Source organism: Marmota flaviventris, chromosome 9 (assembly GCF_047511675.1).
Source record: "Marmota flaviventris isolate mMarFla1 chromosome 9, mMarFla1.hap1, whole genome shotgun sequence".
Classification (NCBI taxonomy): domain Eukaryota; kingdom Metazoa; phylum Chordata; class Mammalia; order Rodentia; family Sciuridae; genus Marmota; species Marmota flaviventris.
In genome coordinates, this window is record NC_092506.1 from 114933033 (window position 1) to 114951364 (window position 18332).

Below are 18332 nucleotides of genomic sequence, written 5' to 3' on the forward strand. Positions count from 1 at the left end.
CTGTGGGACCAGATCCATCCTCTGGGCTGGCATGGGTGCCAATTGCAGAGCCAGGGACAACAGCTTGAGTCTCAATTATGGGACTAGGTCAAACAGCCAAAAAGAGATGCCGGAAAGGGAGTCAGAGAATCAGTGGAGCTCCATTGTTTTCTGGAAGAGGAAGGCTGCTGGGCATTAATGGACACATTCATCCTCCAGACAAAAGAACATTTGGTGAGATGATTCATGTCCCCCTTCCAGCCACGCCTTCCCTTATCACTTCACAGGATGCTAAGCAGACAGGAGGTATTTAAACCTGCTGGCGTGGGACCAGTTTCTCATCCCATCCCAGATACCCAGGAGTCTGTTTTCTTTTCATTATGGGGATCAGGCAGGGAAGTGGCAATAGGTGGGTATTAGCACAAGGAAGTAATCCTTACCCCCAGATCAAAAAAGGAAACAAAGTTCATGTTGTGAAGTGGCCTTGAGAAACCTTGGCTAAGTTTCTTGCTAAATTCTGAGAAATAGCTGCCGAGAAACTACTTTAGACAAGCTTGGGGTGATCCTGGCCATCTGTACTTATCCAAGCAAATGAAATAGATTGGGACACCCTGTAAGGCCAAAAAGATATGAATATGGCTGGATTTCAAAATGGTTATGGCCACTAGCTCTGAAGTCCCAGAGGTCTGGGTTTTGTTCCTGGCTCTGTGACTCTGACCCTTAACTCTCTCCAAATCTCAGTACCCATCTCTAGAAGAAGATGAGAACAATGCTCACCTCCCATCAGGGTTAGCTGGGAGATGTGTATCGCTAGTGCCTAATGGTCCTGAAGCACTTAATAAATAATAGCTATTATTATAGCCTAGAGAGGGAAAGGGCAGAGGCAGATGACTCAGCACAAAACTAGGCATTTAGCATAGAAATTCTTGTTCCATTCCATTGCCTTTCCCCCACAGCACATTTTACTAATGTCTATAAAATCTTGACACTGTGCTGTGTCTTGCCTAAAATGATATAATAAAGAAGCCATTAATGGGGCATAGTGAGGTGTGTGTGTGTGTGGGGGGGGGAGGTACCAAGTGAGGGAATAAGGATAAGTTTACTAATTCTTTGGTAATTACATACTGTGACAGTCCTACCAGCCGGTGAAATGTGTCATTTTGATGGTCATTTTTCTTCTCTTTCCTGGATAAAGGTGTAATTGTTGGGTTCTTTAAAGCTCCCTTGTATCCTCCTTGTTCTACAGAAACCAATAACTAGGGAAACAATTATATTTCTGGGAGAACCAACAGAAAGTGAATATTGGTTTCTATGTATGAGCCTGCAATCTCTACTTGGTCACTAGTCCATCTATCAAGGGGAATATTCTAGGACTTTATTAAGCTCTTGTCATTAGGATGCTGGCAATAAAGTTTTGGTAGTGGCAGGTAGTTCTAAGGCAAAGGAACACAGTGAGAGCCTTTTCATGCCAAATCTTTCTAGGTAAACAAAGTCTGTTTCTGAGGAATAATTAAGCCACCTCAAGGAATCTGGAAATCTACATTGTAGTCTTCATTTCAGTTGAATTCTAATATTCCAGAGGTGGCCCCAGGCTGGGGCCTGGGACACTGAGGCACTGATGCACCAAACTTAAACTTTCTAACTTCTGTTGCTCAGTCCAAGAATCAGACAAAAGGCTTTGAAAAGATCTAAAACTGAGATACCAGTAAGGCTTAGATTTATTATTTTTTTTAAATCAGAAAACCACAGCTCTGGGAGGAATTTTACAGATGAACTGGTATCCTGGTCTTGAACACTTAATTTATGGATGAGCAAATCAAGAAGCAGTCTGATGAAGTTCTTAACTCTTAACTGGTGGAGTGCAGATAAGCACTCAGGTTTCCTGATTGCTGGTCCAGTGTTTTTCCCATCAAAAACCAGTCATCACATATTTGTGGGTTGCCTGTTGTAACAAGGGTGTGGAAGAACTAAAACACCCCACCATACAGCTTGAAGCTAACTATGTGGTTAGGTCCTCAAGGCACATACAAATGGAACAATAATAGTATTTGATGCAGGTATGACACACACCATACGGGTAATGAGAATTGGGGGCAGAAGGAGCGATCTTCTTATTCTTGTTGGGCAAAAAAAGATTTATGGACAAGGTAGGATTTCATAGGGAAAGGAAGGCCATTCTAAGTTAAGAAGGACATGTCCAGAAGAGCAAAATCAAGAAAGGAATATTTATGAGTCAGCAACAGTTTGGCAAAAGTGGCAGTTTTCCTACAGTCACCCAATATTGGAATTGGAAGAGACCATAGAGATCATCAAATTCCACATTTTACTATTAAGAATACTAGGTGTAGAAAGCTTAAATGACTTGCCCAAGTTGACTTGGCTAAGAGAGGCAGAAAGGACTGAATCCTAGCCCATGACCTCTTACTAAGTGCATTTTCTACTATGCACTGCTGATCCCAGGGAAATGATGACTAAGAGACAGAAAGACCACAGAGGATCTTGGATGAGATGCAAGATGTTTGCACATGAAGCCCTGGAAACCTGTGGCTATTTTTGAACTCGGAAGTGACACATGGTCAGAGTAGAACTACATAAAGAGAAAGCTGGTGATGGTGTGTAGTATGGATGGAAAGAATTGAAAGGACACACAGTGGGACAGGTAGAGAGGAACAGCCCTGGACCAGCTGTGAGACAACACAAATTAGGGTGATAGAAAATGGAAAGGACGACTATGAGAGAATCTTAACCATGGCTATGGAAGAGTAAAGATGCTGGAGATGCAAAGATAACACTTGATATTCAGAGTTGAGTAGTTGCCCATGAAAGAAACCATTATGTATGATTTCTTAGAAACCACCTATACTTTCCTCCTGGCTTTTGCTGTCATTTCTCTTTAGCATTTCACTCACTTATTCATTATTTTATTCAAAAAATGTTTTATGAACCCTATGGAAGATGTTCGGTATTCACTTAATCCAGTAACCAACTGAATGTGATATTTCTTTCTTTCTTTTTTCTTTTTGAGATCTTGGACTCTTTGCAGCAGGAGTTGTTGGACGGAACTGAGGCTAAATGAGGAGAACTGCTTGGTCATTGAAAAGAAAAAAACCTGATTGTCAGGGAGGGCGTTGAAAAGCCAGTAAGATTTGAAATGGGAGGAGGATCAAAGTGTCTTGGGAAGGGAGAAGGCAGCCCTGTGCACACAGAAGCTCCTGGTTTTAGGGAGAATAAAAGGTCCCAGTGTAGTGGCAACAAAGGGACTCTTTTGTGCATTCACAGTCAGGGGTCTGAAGGGGTGAACAGCCTTGGCCCTGGGGCAGGGGTGGCTCTAAGCTCAGGCTGCTGACCCCCAGGAGAGCGGGAGGACCCTTGTGTCAACCATCAAGATGAGCAGGCACCAAGAACTCCTTGTGTCAGAGGGAGGCCCAGACATCTCAGCTTTGAAGACTGAGGGCCACTGAAGGGCAGAGGCTGCGGTTCCTTACCATTCAATCTATCTCCCAGTGACTCCTACCCCTCCATGATCTTTGCATACCTTTGACAGCTGTGATTTGCCCATCTTCCATTTACAATTGAGACTTATTGTCTGTCTTTATCCTGCACATTTAGTTTTACCAACTGGACTCTTGACTATATATGACAAATAGGTTAAACCACATAACCCAGCTAATGGATTGGTTATAGCTATACTGAGAATTGACCTATCTTACATCTAGACTGAACATAATGATTCTGGGCAGAAGGAGGTTTCAAAATTATTTAACTTTTGTAACTTGTCTCCTAATATTGTCATCCCTCAGCATCTAAGGGAGATTGGTTCCAGGACCTCTTGCAGATACCAAAATTTGTAATGCTCAAGTTCCTTAGATAAAATAGCATATTATATGCATGTAACCACACACACATCCTCTTGTATACTTTAAATCATCCCTAAATAAATTATGATACCTAATGTTATATAAATAGTTGTTATACTATATTTTTAGGGAATAATAATAATAAAATAGTCTGTACATATTCAGTATAGATAACAACTTTTTTCCAAATATTTGCAATCAGTGGTTGGTTGAATCTACAGATGCAGAACCACTGGATGCAAAACCTGTGGCTATAGAGAAGCAAATGTAATACCAAAAGAAAGTAGGGTGGTGGAAGGAGCTCCACAGGGAAGTTTCCAGAAACAAGGTTAGAAAGCCCAAATCAAAAAGCTTTCCAATGACCTTCCAAAATGCTCAACTATTGTCAATATCCTCTGACAACCTGATGTGTGCTCTGAGGTCAGGAGGGTTTGGGCTGCATTGCAGTGCTCAGGAAATCTCACTCTGCCAGAGTGTGACATTGACTTTTGCCTATAACAAAGGTATATATAGTTCACATAGTTTTAGCAGGACAATTTAGCAAGTCTCCAGCAGAAAGGACGTGTGTGTGCTAATGGAAGTTATTATAAGGATTAGCTCTGGATGGGAACAATTCAGAGTTTAGGACTTGTATTTGATTCTTGCTATTCCTACATGGAATTTTGGAAAGAAGGAATATCTGTTTCAGAGAAATGTGATCCTCAGGATGCAGATGAAGGGGATAAAGATGGTGGGGGCTGCTATTTATGGGTTCATCCTGAAGGCCATCTCCCTCACCACACTGCCTTGTACCTGGACCCCAAGGCTGCACACTCATTTAGACTTTATTATAGGAAGACCAAGGGCTGGGTACTGTGTGGTTAGGAAAGTCACATCCCAGCAGGAAAGAGTCAGTGACTTGTTCAAACTGTAAACTGAGCTCAGAATGCAAGCCAGGTGCCCTGACTTCCCTCCCCACTATGCCTCATGATAAGGTCCCTGCTCCACTCCCTATGTCTGGGGTTGGACTTCTGTGGAGGCAAGAGAGTGACCTCAGGGCATTGGTGAGCTCAGATGGCTGTCCTGGTTTGGAGTGCAGAGAAATGTTATCAGTCCTCTGAGAGAAGGCTTTGCAGTCTGATTTTCTCAGAGGCCAGTGGTGGGAACAGGTTCTTCCCTGGAGACCAAGTGAGCACTGAACTTTGAGAAGCCTCCACAGGCATGGGAGGGAAGAGCCACTGAAGCATTGAAGGGGAGGGACAGAATGATTTATGAGTAAACCCGAAATGAGCAGAACTTGCCGGCCTGACCTCAGCACCAACTGAGGGGCGTGGGAGAGCATTCTGCAAATATTTAAAAGGCATCGATGCCAGAGAACTCAATGACTGAACCTGGGTGGAAGGGAAGGGAGGGAGTGCAAAAGGAAGGCTGTCAGGGAAATCTTACCCAGAGCCATGGGAGGCAGGGCCTCCTCCCTCAGGGAGGGTTGTCTGTTTGGGCATCTCCCCAAGCACAGGGTTTCAGGGCTGACAGATTCCAGGAAGCGGACAACATGGGTCTGCATCACTTTTCCTGTAAGGAAATTGGGCAGAAACACAAGGAAAGACAGGCAGTTAGAACAAAATGAATGGAATAGCCCTATCCTTCCTTTTCATATCCTGTTTTAATTGGTTTTCTAGGGATCCGTGTTGTCTGTGTTAGTCCTGGCCTTCTCTGCCTTCCTGACTACCTGTCTGTAATATCTTCCTATTTTATATAAGCCAGAGACTATGGATATTTCACAGCCCAGATTAACCTTGAGCTCCTCTGGAAAGCTAGTCTCAACCTCAAATGTTATGTACTATCATTAGCCCTCCCCAGCCCCCGAGCATGTTGAAAGTTACCATACACTTTACATACTAAAGGTTCTGTGTTGTCCTATGGTAAAGATATATTTTGAACTTTGTTTATTCTAATCTTTCCTAAGTTTGCTTGGTCATGATATCTGACCTTTATAATGCATTGTGCGTTGGCTTATGAGTGTTCTTGCTTGGTGATTCATGTGAGTATGACTGGCATCACCCAACTGCATCCTAAGAGGATTGGGGTGAAGAATACAGTCCTGCTTCCTTTGCAGTTCCACAGCACACAGCAAGCCTTATGTGATGCCAACATGTGGGTTTAATTAGAAGGCAAGAAGAACACCAGAAACAAAAAGAAAAAGCACATGACAAAACTGGGAAAAATTTGCGACATATGTACAAAGGAATGATGTCTTGCACATAGAAAAATGTGTATATCAGTTAGAAAAACAATAAACATTGCAATAGTAATGGGGGAAATCCTAAACAGTCAATTCATAAAATACACAAAGCTTCTATATATGTGAAAGAATATTTAACCTCACTGCAATCATAAACGTGCAATAAAAATGTACCAATTAAACTGGTGAAAACAAAAAAGTTGGGTTAGCAAGGACATAAAAAATCAACACTGTTTTGCAAGGTTGACTTTTAAAAAAATCAGAATATGCCTATTTTTCCGGTGTGGGAATTTTTCATCATGAATGATTTATCAAAATATGCTATTATTGGCTGCATTATATGGAGTATTAAAATTCATTTATGACTGAGCATTTAGGTAGTTTCCAAGGTTTTGTACAATCTTAGATTATTTCCTTAGGATCAAATTTTATTAATAGTGTATTAGTTATGTACTGCTATGTAACAAATCTTCCTCCAATCTGAATGTTATATAGCTCAAAACAATAACAACAAATTAATCTGGTTACTGAGGGTCAGGAATTTGGACAAAGCACATCAGAGTGCCTTGTCTCTGATTTATCATGACTGGGGCCTCATCTAGAAGACTGGAAACCTGGAAGGCTAGGGCTAGAATCACCTGAAGACTCATGTGTCCAACACTGATGCTTAGTGGAGGCTATTGGCTAGAGGCTATTGGCTATTCTGCATGTAACCTCTCCATTGATCTAGGCTTCCTTACAACATGGCAGTTGGGGTCTAAAGGTGAGAGAGGGGGTATTGCTGGTATAACAAATTACCACAAACTTAGTGGCTTGAGTCTGGGCCACCGGCTCCTGCAGCTTACTCATGCCCTCTATTCTGCTCAGGCTCCATCCCAGAAACACTCTTTCACTTTATGTGGACACTTATAAGCTTTGTGGGCTTATAAGCTTTTTAACTTTGTCCAAAGAGATGGACACAAGTTAACCATCATTTTACTTACTTGGTGGATCTGAGAGAACATGACTCATCTCAACAGATAGTTCTAACTGTGTACTCATTGGGGGCCTTGTTGTTTAGCATTCCATCTCTGCCATAGCTCGATGATATGCCGAGAATTGTTTTCCAATGCCAGATCCTTGCACCAGAACCCCAGAGGCCTACATAGGGACTTCCTGTGAGGCTCATCATAATCTCTATGCTACATATTTTCCCAACACTGACACCACAACACACATAGATACATTTTCTATCTTCCAAGCCACTGCTGACCAATGATATGGCCTGAGTGCCAAGACTTTTGACATCAAGGCCTCGAAACCTACTGCAGAGAACTTTCCTACTCTGGATACCTCTCAAGGCTGGCAGCCTCCCATACCACTCAGTACAGCCAGCCCTCTGTATCAGCAGGGCTGAACCAGCAGATTCAATCAAGTACAGATTATACACTCTGTAGTTAGGCCTACAATCATTGCATCTGTACTGAACCTGTAAAGATATCTTTTTTTCTCTGCCACTATTTCCTAAACAATACAGTATAACAACTATTTACATAATAACATTTATGTTGTATTAGATATCATAAGTAATTAGTGGTATATGGTTGGATGTGTTAAGTTATAAGTAAATCTATGACATTTTATACATAGGACTGAGTATCTGTGGATTTGGGTATCTTTAAGGAGTCCTGGAATAAATCCCTTGTGCACATTGAAGGATAACTATACACGAAGAAGACAATATTTCTAGGTAAGGACTATGTGTAGCCTCCCAAACCTAGAGAAGACAGTCAGGCTCTGTTCTTTTGTCTTTGTGATAGGGGATGAGAGATGCAATAATTCTGGAGGGAACATCCTTATATGCCTCTTTACCTCTGCACCCCAATAACCTTCATCAAACTGCCTTATCCCTGAATCTTCATAGGCTTTATAACCCAATTCTGGAATGCATGTGTCTTCTCAAAGCTTCTTGCTTGTCCTTTCCAGTCAGCATAAGGTTTTGATGTAATGGATAAGTGAGGTATTTTATGAGCTGTCCAGGAAGTTGGAGTTCTTTGGCCTTTGACCTGACAGATTGAAGGGAGAGTTAATAGAGTCCTGTGGCAAATGTCTAAAGTCATATTGTTTTCAATTTCACACAAATGCAAACTGTTTGCATTTCTGTCTTTTTAATTGGAATATAAAAGAATGCATTTACAAAATCAGTGGTTATATACCCTGAGTGAGGCCTTGTTAATCTGGGATAGCAATAAGATCTCTTTGGACACATCAGCTGCCATCAGGTTTCCCACTTCTTTAGGCCAGCAGTAGGGTAGTGTACAGTAATTCTCCAGGATTCATTCAGGGGTTGTTCTAGTATACTAGTACCAATTACGGACGACAGACCCAGCATCTTGTAGGCTGTCAATGGTAACACTTATTCTGCCACCCCGGCTTCTCCCCAGGGATATGACACTTTGGTTTGGAGGGTAACATTTTGAGTCCAACAATTCAGAAGTTACCAATTAACCTTTTCTACTATGCTCTTAGCTGTTAATGCATAAGCCAGGGACCCAATGTAAGAGTTATTCCAACAGCCAGAGTATAAGTTCCAGTTATATTCTAGGGGACTGTGTATTTCTGTGGACTCAGTAGGCCCACTGTGAACTGCACTTATGCCAGGACTGCATTTATTTATTGGCTCCAAAGGCAAGTTCCAACAGAGAGGGATCACTATGCCTTGGATCTCTAGGTATCCATGTCAGCTTATATTCTATGTTCAATTCTAGTCATTTCTCTATCCCTGGGACACAGACACTTGAGTAGCCAGATGGAGAACCCTCTGGAGAATCATATGGTAGATATTTGTGGGCAGGGTCTTTCCTTCAAGAAATCCAGTTATCGAGTTCTAGTCAGATCTAGCAATTGAGCAAGGAATTGATTTATTTTTGAGATGATTTTCTTCTGCCTCAGCCTCCTGTTTCTCCACTTTTGCTTGCTTTGGACAATAAATACTAAGCAGCACTCTTATTGTCACTCTTTTTTTAAAATTTCCTATCATTCCTGTCAGATATTAATAAGCCTTGTGTTGCGACAGTTTTTTCTACCATAAACCACATAGAGGAAAGCCATCACTATTAGGATTGCTAGATAAAGTACAAGATGCCTAGTTAAGTTTGAATTTCAGACAAACAATAACTCTTTTAAAAAGCATAGTTATGCCCCAAATGCTTCATGGAGTACATTTATATAAAACAAAACAAAATAACACTGTTGTTTATCTAAAATTCTAATTTAATTGGGCATCCTGCATTTTTCATTTGCTAAATCTAGCAACATTGGTCCCCAGCAATCTGTTCAATCTTCTGGTGTCCAGCATCTGACCTCATATATATCCACTCAAGCATGGCCACTTCCCCCAACATTTTCATGCCTTCCTTTACTCCATTCTTGGGAAATTTGGGTATTTCCCAAGTTGATGAGTAACCATCATTTTACCATGGTTTTAAGAACCACTGCAGCAGTTGTTGGCCCCATCTCCAGGGGGTACTTCCTAGGGTTAAACCTGTTAATCAGAGAAAGTCTTCTGAAGTTGCTTCCACTGTAATATTCTGAAGGTCACCTTGATCAAATGCCTTCAACATTCAATCCCAGGAGCACTCTGGTGGATCTTGCTGGTACTGAGATCAATTAGTTCTTTCAGTGTATAGTTTCTTTCCTCCCCTATCAGATTATATTCTGTTCCTCTACTGCAGGAGATAATGGCCCCATTGGGAGCTCCCAAAAAAAGCCCTATGGCTCTCATACTCAGCCAGCGTTTGTCAATGGCCTTCAGTCACTATTCCTTTTCATCTATATAATTGAACAGTAATTAGCCAACTGTGTTCTCTTTGTAGGCATTGCTCTTTTCCCGTATTTTAAAACTCTACATTCCTTCAATTGGGACCATTGCCCAGGGCACTAATGGTGAAATTTAGCAATTTGAGCCATCATCCCTTACTAGGGGCTCTCTGTGCGTCATCTACCAACAAGGATGGCTGGGTGAATCAGAATCCTAAATTATCATCTAATCGTTTCTTTTCCTTGGGTCACCCCTGGGACACCTTGTGTGAATAGTGTCCTGTGAGAAGCAGATGACAACATGAGGATAGAGAAAATGAGGAGGGAGCTGGAGGAGGCTGGGATCTGGATCTATCTTCAGATGATGCTGAAAGGAAAGGAAGTAAGTTTGGGTGGCAGCATCTTAGCCTGTGCTAAAGTCCTTAGAGAGCTCAGCAAGGCCATAGTGGAGTGCTCAAGCCAAAATAGCTTGTTAGGGATGCTCCATGTCTTCTGGTCTGCTTGGAGTTTGTGTCATGCCGAGTCAGTGACTGGAACACCTGTGACCTCAGAGTGAAAGAAAGGTTGGAGTTGAGGGCTCAGTAGCTGGGACTGTCCATTAATTATGCTCCAACAGTGGGAGAATGGGAAATGCATTTCCATGGTTTCCACAGTAACTGTGCCTTTAAGATTTTAGAATCTCTTTTGTTTGGGTCAGAGGTTCTACAGGCATCATCTGAGTTCTTTTAGAGTTCCTTACAGAGACCCAAACAGCCTTAACTTGTTTTTATCCTCAAATTCCCATGCTTTATTGGCAGCTTCCTGTATTTGGTCTGTGTTGTAATTAAATTTGGCTATATTATAATTTGTGAAATTTTTCTGGATAGAGAGACTGAAGATAAGAATAATTTTACTTATATTCCTTCTAAATTTGGAGTGGAAATTGATCAATTCTTTCCTATCCTTGCCTGCCCCCTTATTACATTATCAGAGTTAGCTGAAAGAAATCAGTTTATGTTCTCAACTTTCTATCCAAGTTTACAAGTTCATTAATACATTTCCTATCTTCCAGATGACTGCTGGATATAACTTTACCAAACATTTATTGCCATATAACACAAGCTGCCATTTTTTCTGGCCTTTGTATTAATTTCTTTATCATTTTTCTAGTCTCTATCTACTGTCAAGTTTTGATGACCACGGCCATATAGTTTAGTTATTGATCATAGAAAAACCCCATGTTTATGTCAGTAGTGTCCATTACTATATCATTTAATTACTGCTTCAGTACAAGATCTCATATAACTCAGAACATTTATTTAGCTCTAGCCTCTCTGGGTTAGCTAATATAGACTGGACTCAGCTGGGGCAGCTCTGTTCACTAGCAGGCCAGCAGGGTAGGTTCTAAGATGATATAACAGAAGCACAGAAGAACAAATTCAATCTTGTAAGTGCTTCCTAAACTTTTGGTTATTTTGTATTTAGTAACATCCCATTGGTCAAAATAAGTCATGTGACAATCCCGAAGTCAAGGGCCAAGGATGTATATACTCTACCTGTGGAGATGGAGAGGTAAGGGGATAAATACCCCAGAACTATAATATTTTAAACCACAAGTATTCACCTTCACTCTCTTTGTTGCAAACCATGTTCCCATTTTCTGGTTTGGAGGTGGTTTTACGTTCAAATGTATTTGAAGTAAAAGAAATTTAAATCTTCCTGGAACGAGAAAGCTAAGTTTTTTTTGTAAACACTTGTAAGTTGTCTTCTTTAACTTTTTGAGTTTTTATGAACTGACTAAAATTGTAGATAAAGAGATAGATGGTCAGCATATCACATGCCCTGAAAAGAAAGGATTATTTCTTGTTGGAGTTCTCCCCATGTTCCCTTTTTATCTATTTTAGGAAGCCCTCAAAAATCCTAGCACTACCCTTTCCCACTCCTGATACTTTCTGGTATATAATTAATTGTTCTATCTTTTTAAAGATTGTCATTACTTTGACTCCAGGTCAAGAATTGTGTTAAGTGCTTCAGATGTGATACGTCATTGAATTTTTAAGACATTGCTATGAGACTGGCATTGTTATGACCATTATGAAAATAATCTCTTCCGGATATATAGTGAATCAAAAAGATTTGAATTTGAGTTTATCTTACTCCAAAGCCAGGTCTCCCACCCTACAGTATGGATAGCTCCTTTTTGTTTAAATCTGCCTCTACTCTCCATCAAAACAGAAATAACTTTATTGCTCAAGTAGCCCTTAAAGTGCAATGACATTGAAAAATTATAAGTTTAAAAGAATCTGACTATAGACTATTATCATCAGAGGAATAAATGGCATTGGCATGTTTTGCTTTAGTCTAACACTGAGTCTCCATAAGGAAGAACAGCTGCCTGATGATTGGTTCCTAAGCTTGCCAGGAGTGCTCACCCCCAAGACTGGTCTGTGTGGAGGAAACACCAATTGCAATGGAAAAGGAGAGAGTCACCCCCTGCCAGATGCTGCTATTTCTTTCTTTTCTGCTGACAAATGCAGTTTAAAGAGGCTTTGCATCATAAGGCAGGAGAGGGAGTCAGAATAGGAGGAGTGGTAAATGATTTATTTACAGGTAACCAAAGCCCCTCTCTGTGATTTTGCTTGGGGTCTCAGGTCATCTTCATATAGCAACCTAAGCAGGAAACCCTGATTCCTTGCTAGGTAGTTTATTCTAAATTGTATTATTCTCTTTAATTTTTGCCTTGTTCGGGCTGTGCCAACTGCCCACCTTAGCATGGCTTGCAGTATATCTCCATCTCTGAGGGATCTATCCTCCTTGTAGGGTTGGAGGCTCCTCATTTTCAAACTGCATAGATTCTTGAGAAGAATAAGGTAATAGATGTGAGAATACTGCTATAAAAGAAAAAAAAAAAAAGAAAAGAGAAGAAAACCAAAACATTGCCTCTTCTCATGCCCATGCCCAGTGGTCATTTAATGCAAATAAAGAGAGCTGGGTTGGCCAAAATATTGTAGAGGTGTTTGAGAATAAGGGGGGCAGGGAGAAAAATTTAAATTTAGAAGTGACTCCTCCCTTGGGGATTAATTAGGAACCATGGGAAATCTGAAGTAAAGATCTGTCAGAGTTAGGAACCAAGCTGAGGTCCTTGCAATTTTAGGTCATGGAGACTTGGGCACAGAGAGGATTTGTAAATGATAAAGGGGCATCTAGACCAACCCTCTCTTGCCCTGCTCCCTTCAACTCTATCTGATGCTTGGTTGTCTTTGACAACCAAAAACCTCTGGTTGAACACATCAAACCATAGTGAATTCCCTGTACTATGCGACAGATCTTTCTTTTCTTGGACAGATCTATCAAAATGTTCTTCCATGCACTGTGTTATTGCCATCATTCTCCCTGATCCATTATGCCCCAGAATATGGACTAAAGAATAGGGTTGGGAGGTAAAGGATAAGAGGTGAGTCTGGGAATCAGGAAGAAAGGATTTCTAACACTTTATGTGCAGAAGAAAGACTGGGTGGTGGGGGGGTGGTGGAAAGCCATGGAGGAGGAGACATGCGGGTGCCTGCTGTTGGCAGTGTCTAATGAATGACATTCATCCCAACTCCCATTTCATAAATCCAGCAAGAGGCTGGATTTCCACCAAGAGGGTCTACAAAGTTGTGTTTTGGCTCTAGAACACAGTGATTCCCAATGCTCAGAAAGTCAGAAATGATGGCATGGGGGACCAAGAGGGGAGGAAACGAGGAAAGGAGAAAGACAGGAAGAGAAAGAAAAAAATAAGAAAAAGAGGAGGAAAAGAAAGAAATGAAAAGACACTGGGAGACGGAGAATGTCATGGAACAAAAGGAGCAGTAGGGACTATGGACAGAGAGGGAAAAAAACGACGGAGAATTAAAAAAAAAAAGTTAAGAAAAAAGACGTGGCAGGCCATTTTAGCTCAGCAGCGACTGAAACGTGCAGTCTCCAGGCTGTATGTCCTACGTTGGTTGCTTTTTCTCCTAGGCATCCTGGCTCCTGGCCCAAGACTGGGGAACTTGGTGGTGGTGGTGGTGGTGATGGTCGGGGGGTGGGGACACAGGTGGAGTTTTAAAGAGGAGCACTGCAGAGTTTCCATCGGTGCTGCCATGATTCTGAAAGCGCAGGAGCCCTGACAGCTCCAGGAAGGTGGATTCTGGGTGGGAGGATCTGAACTGAGCCGCGGAGCACTGTCCTTTGGCATTCGCCCCCGCCTTGGTGCCAGTCTCTGCCTGGGCCTCCCCTCATTTGAAGAGAGGCTGGCGCGAGCCGGAAGGCTGGAGACCAGCAACGACCATTCGTCCAATTCCGAAGGAGTCGGCGGGCAGGTCTCCTGGGTGCAGTCTGGGAGGGGGAAGGGAGGGGCGGGGTGCGCATGCGCTGTCGGCCTGGCGCGCCACATCTGGATCCGCTTCTGAGATAAGCGGAGAAATTCCAGGCGCGCCTCCCCTTCCTACAGGCTCACAAAGATAGACGGGGGTGGGGCATGTGAATTATAGAGCAGGGCCCGAGTCTACTGGGACCTGGGCAGTGTTTTTTGTTTTGTTTTTAAAGAAAATCTCACCAGTGGAACTTCTTTGGGAAAACCTTTTATAAAGCCTGCAAAGCTAGGACCACTCCCGTCCTAGCTGCAAGTCAAGTGCAGTAGTGGCTCAAGGGCTGTTCAGTGAGACTCCAGAGCAAGCATTCTGTCCACTGTGGTGGGATAGCAGCGACTCTCTTGAAGGCTTAGAACAGGTTAGCCTCTAGGTCGGGGACAGACCTTGGTTTTTCACTCCCTTGAAAGGTCTGCTTAATTATTGGTGGGGCAGCTTGGGGTAAAGGAAGAAAAGCATTCACTGTTTGTTTTCCTCTCTCCAAACTAAAGTTAGTAGCTGCTAAGCAAAAGTGCAATATGCAAATCTTACTCCTGCTGGGGTTCATAGACCCAAGGAAAGTACGTTTCAGGACCATGAAAAAGAGCAGAGATGGTCTGAAATCTTGAGAACACAGGGCGAGAGCAGAAACTGCCAGGCACCAACAGTATGATGCAGGAGGAGATGGAGAGAACCTGGATATGTCCAGGGGCCTGAGACCCTTCCCTGCCAGCATGATCAGAAGTCAGTCAGAAGCCAAGAAAGTGGGGTTGGTAGAAACCAGATTCAACCCTCCAAGTCTTTTATTTTGTACAAAGAGCTGCAGAAAGTAAGACTGGGCAAACTAGTTCAGTCTCACAGGGTAATAGATAGGATAAGACTAGTTCATATAGAAATGCAATAAACAGAAGAATGCATAAGTGACAAGAAATGATCTGCTCCTGGAGATAAAGCAGGGAAGCAACCACCTTGGGCTGGAGAGTGGGCATTCAGGGGGAGGTGGCTTTCAGTGTGCCATTTGGATATTGATGTAGCTTCACAGTTTATAATAATTTTGCATTCATTATTTTGATACACAGTATTATAGTAGTAAATTTGGGTAAGATGGAGAAACCAGTCACTAAACTGGAAAAATTAATCCATTGCTGGTGTGCAGAATATAAATGATATCATTTACTTGAGAAGTAATTTGACACTTCGAATTCAAAATCTGAGGAATTTATGGCTACAAACTGACACATATGGGAAGAGAAACATGGATAAGATAGTCCATTCCAACAATATTAGAAGCAGCAAGAGACTGAAAACAATTGAAGTATTCTTCAATGAGAATCAGGTTAGAGAATTACAGGATCTGGAAATAATGGAATCCCATAGCCTTTAAAAAGAATTATGTGGTTCTAAATGTGTTGATATTAAACAAAGATCTCCAAAATATAACATTAAGTAAAAAGTAAGACAAGGCAGGGTGGGGGTGTAGCTCAGTGGTAGAGTACTTGTGTTGCATGCATGGGGCACTGGTTTTGATACCCAGCGCCACAAATAGAAAAAAAAACAAACACCAAAGAATGTTGTGTACAGCACACCTTCACCTGAGTGACAATTGTGTGTGTGTGTGTGTGTGTATAAACAGAAAATTTCCGGAAGGACACACAGGGAATAGTTCATATGGTTGATTTAAGAGAAATTAGATTGAGGGTTTGGAGTAAGAGGTTAACTGTTAAAACATTTTAAATAATTGTGAAATGTATCATATTTCTAGAAGAGAGTATAAACATATGTACCATCTGAAAAGCAATTATAAAGCATACCAGTCTTAATGTATATTGTGTAATAAATTCTTATACTCAGAATTTTATACCTTCTGCATATAGTGAGCAATAATTATTTTCCTATAGAAAACAATCTGTGTGAGGTAGATAAGGATGTTCCTTTCCCTCTCATTCCCTGAGTGTAAGTTAGAGAGCTCAGTGGGAGAGCCAAAAGTGTGTTCAGTGACAGCAGCAGCAGTGTGACCAGGCTGAGGCATGATGTGGTCCGAGAAGAGAGGGAGCGGGGGAGGGGCAAGCCAGGCTCCACGCTGAGTTTAGATTAGCCAGACTCTGTCTGAGTTTTTTTGTTAGCTCCAGAGGACTCCTTAAATATTTAGGGGGAGTTATATGATCAGAGTGTTGCAAAGAGGAAATAAATGCAGATGCTGCAAGTATACCAGCCCAGCATGGGCACAGGGTGAGAAAAGGACTTGTCTTCTCTTCTGTTTCACTCCTTAGGAATGAGAGTGGGCACTCACTGATGGCTTCAGAGGTTCTGTGACCCTGTTGATGGCATTGTTTCTGTTAATCCTCACAATATTATCAGGTAGGTATTTTATCCCCATTGCACAGGTGAGGAAAGAGGATCTTAGAGATAATATGTGACTTACTGAAGGTCAAACAGCTGATCAAGGTGAAATTTGACTCCATGCCTGCCCGGTTGTGAAATTTGTTTTTCCCAGACTTTGTAGGTCTTCTCTCTTCCTATCATTCTGCCTGACCATGTCTAGTTTCAGAAGGACTTTCCCACAAGCTTTTTACTTTGGTGCTGGGCGTTTTTCTGTCCTTCTGTGATGTTGGCTATGCCACAAAGATAAATGTGGAGTGGATGCCGATGTAAATGTGCATAACATCAGGGAGGCACCAAGCTCCTCTTGCTCTAGGCACCTGCCTTCCATCAATCATAAAGGCCCTCTGTGGGCATGGGAATAACTCAGGGTAGTGGAATCTTCCTGAGCACAGACTCTGGGGAATCAGACTGCTTGTGCCCTTCTACTTCTCACACTGTGGTCCTCAGAGTAATCCTCTGTGCTCATGCCTTATCTTTGCTCCGTATCCATAGACATTATGCAAATTCTGAAAAAGGGAAGGAGTTAAAGGATTTGCACCTTTTCTTGCTGCCCCCCATCAAAACATACCTATTTTATTTTTCAGTCTTGCATATTCCACTGATGAGCACCATATCCTGATGACTGATTCAAGAGAGTGATTCCATAGTAAGATTTGGCCAGGATTTTGCAAAAAGAAATCCCGGATACCATAGCATGGCCTGAGCTCTGGCTCTGGCCATTGTACCTATCCTCATCTATTAAAATGCACGAGGGAGGCTGGCCACCCCTACAGTGTGTGTAGAATGGGTTAAAAGCATGACTGGATGTACAGTTTTGATATGGGTTTTATTGACTGTGGGGAATTCAGGGGCTGAAATAGAGGTCTGCAGTATTGGCTTCCCTTTCTGGAAGTTTGCTGGGAAGCACCAGTGTAATCATCCTGACTTATATCTCCAGCCAACCCCCAAACACAGCTCCAATCCCTGACAAAAGTAATTCTCCCTTGGACAGTAATGTGTGGGAAACATGCCAGTGTGAGCCTATACTATACATTCTTCTCCTTGACAGGACAGAGCTCAATGAATATTTTACCTTCATAATCTTGGCCGCAGTTGGGGGTTTGTGAAGCTGTCTAAATCCAGTTTATCAGCAGGAATAAATGCCCTCAGACTTAAACAGGGGGAAGCAGAACTTGGCTCTGTTGGGCTGATGATTTATGGAGGAACACCGAGCTGGGAATGGATGAGGATCTGGGGGGAGGGAAGGAAGACAAGAGTCTATGGGATTCCACTCACAACCTATAAAAGCAGCAACATGTACTCTAACGAGAGATCATATTCCAAGATACATTTCCTCCTGTGAAGGATACTGTGTCTGGTATCCATCACTTGGGAGGAACGGAGGAACTGCAGGGATCACAGCTGCCTTTGGGGTGCTCAGCAGGTGTGGAGATGGGCCCAGACTGGGCCAGCACTGGTTCTGCAAGAATCATGGCCTTGATATGGCACATCCTTCCCCTTGGCTGTCTAAAGGGCCAGCCACATGTGACTTACCACATTTCAGAAGGCTGTTTCCTTCTTTTGTCTAATGACTCCTAAAATTTGTCCCCTTCACGAGTCATCTAAGACTGAAGCCTGCTTGAATTGTCCTCTCCCTCCATAGCTACTACCCCAGAACCTTACATGGTTCTGTGAAATCAAATAGTTTTCCTCTTGTACATTTTGCCTTTAGCTCTGTCTCGGTGACATCTGTCGCTCCCCACTTCC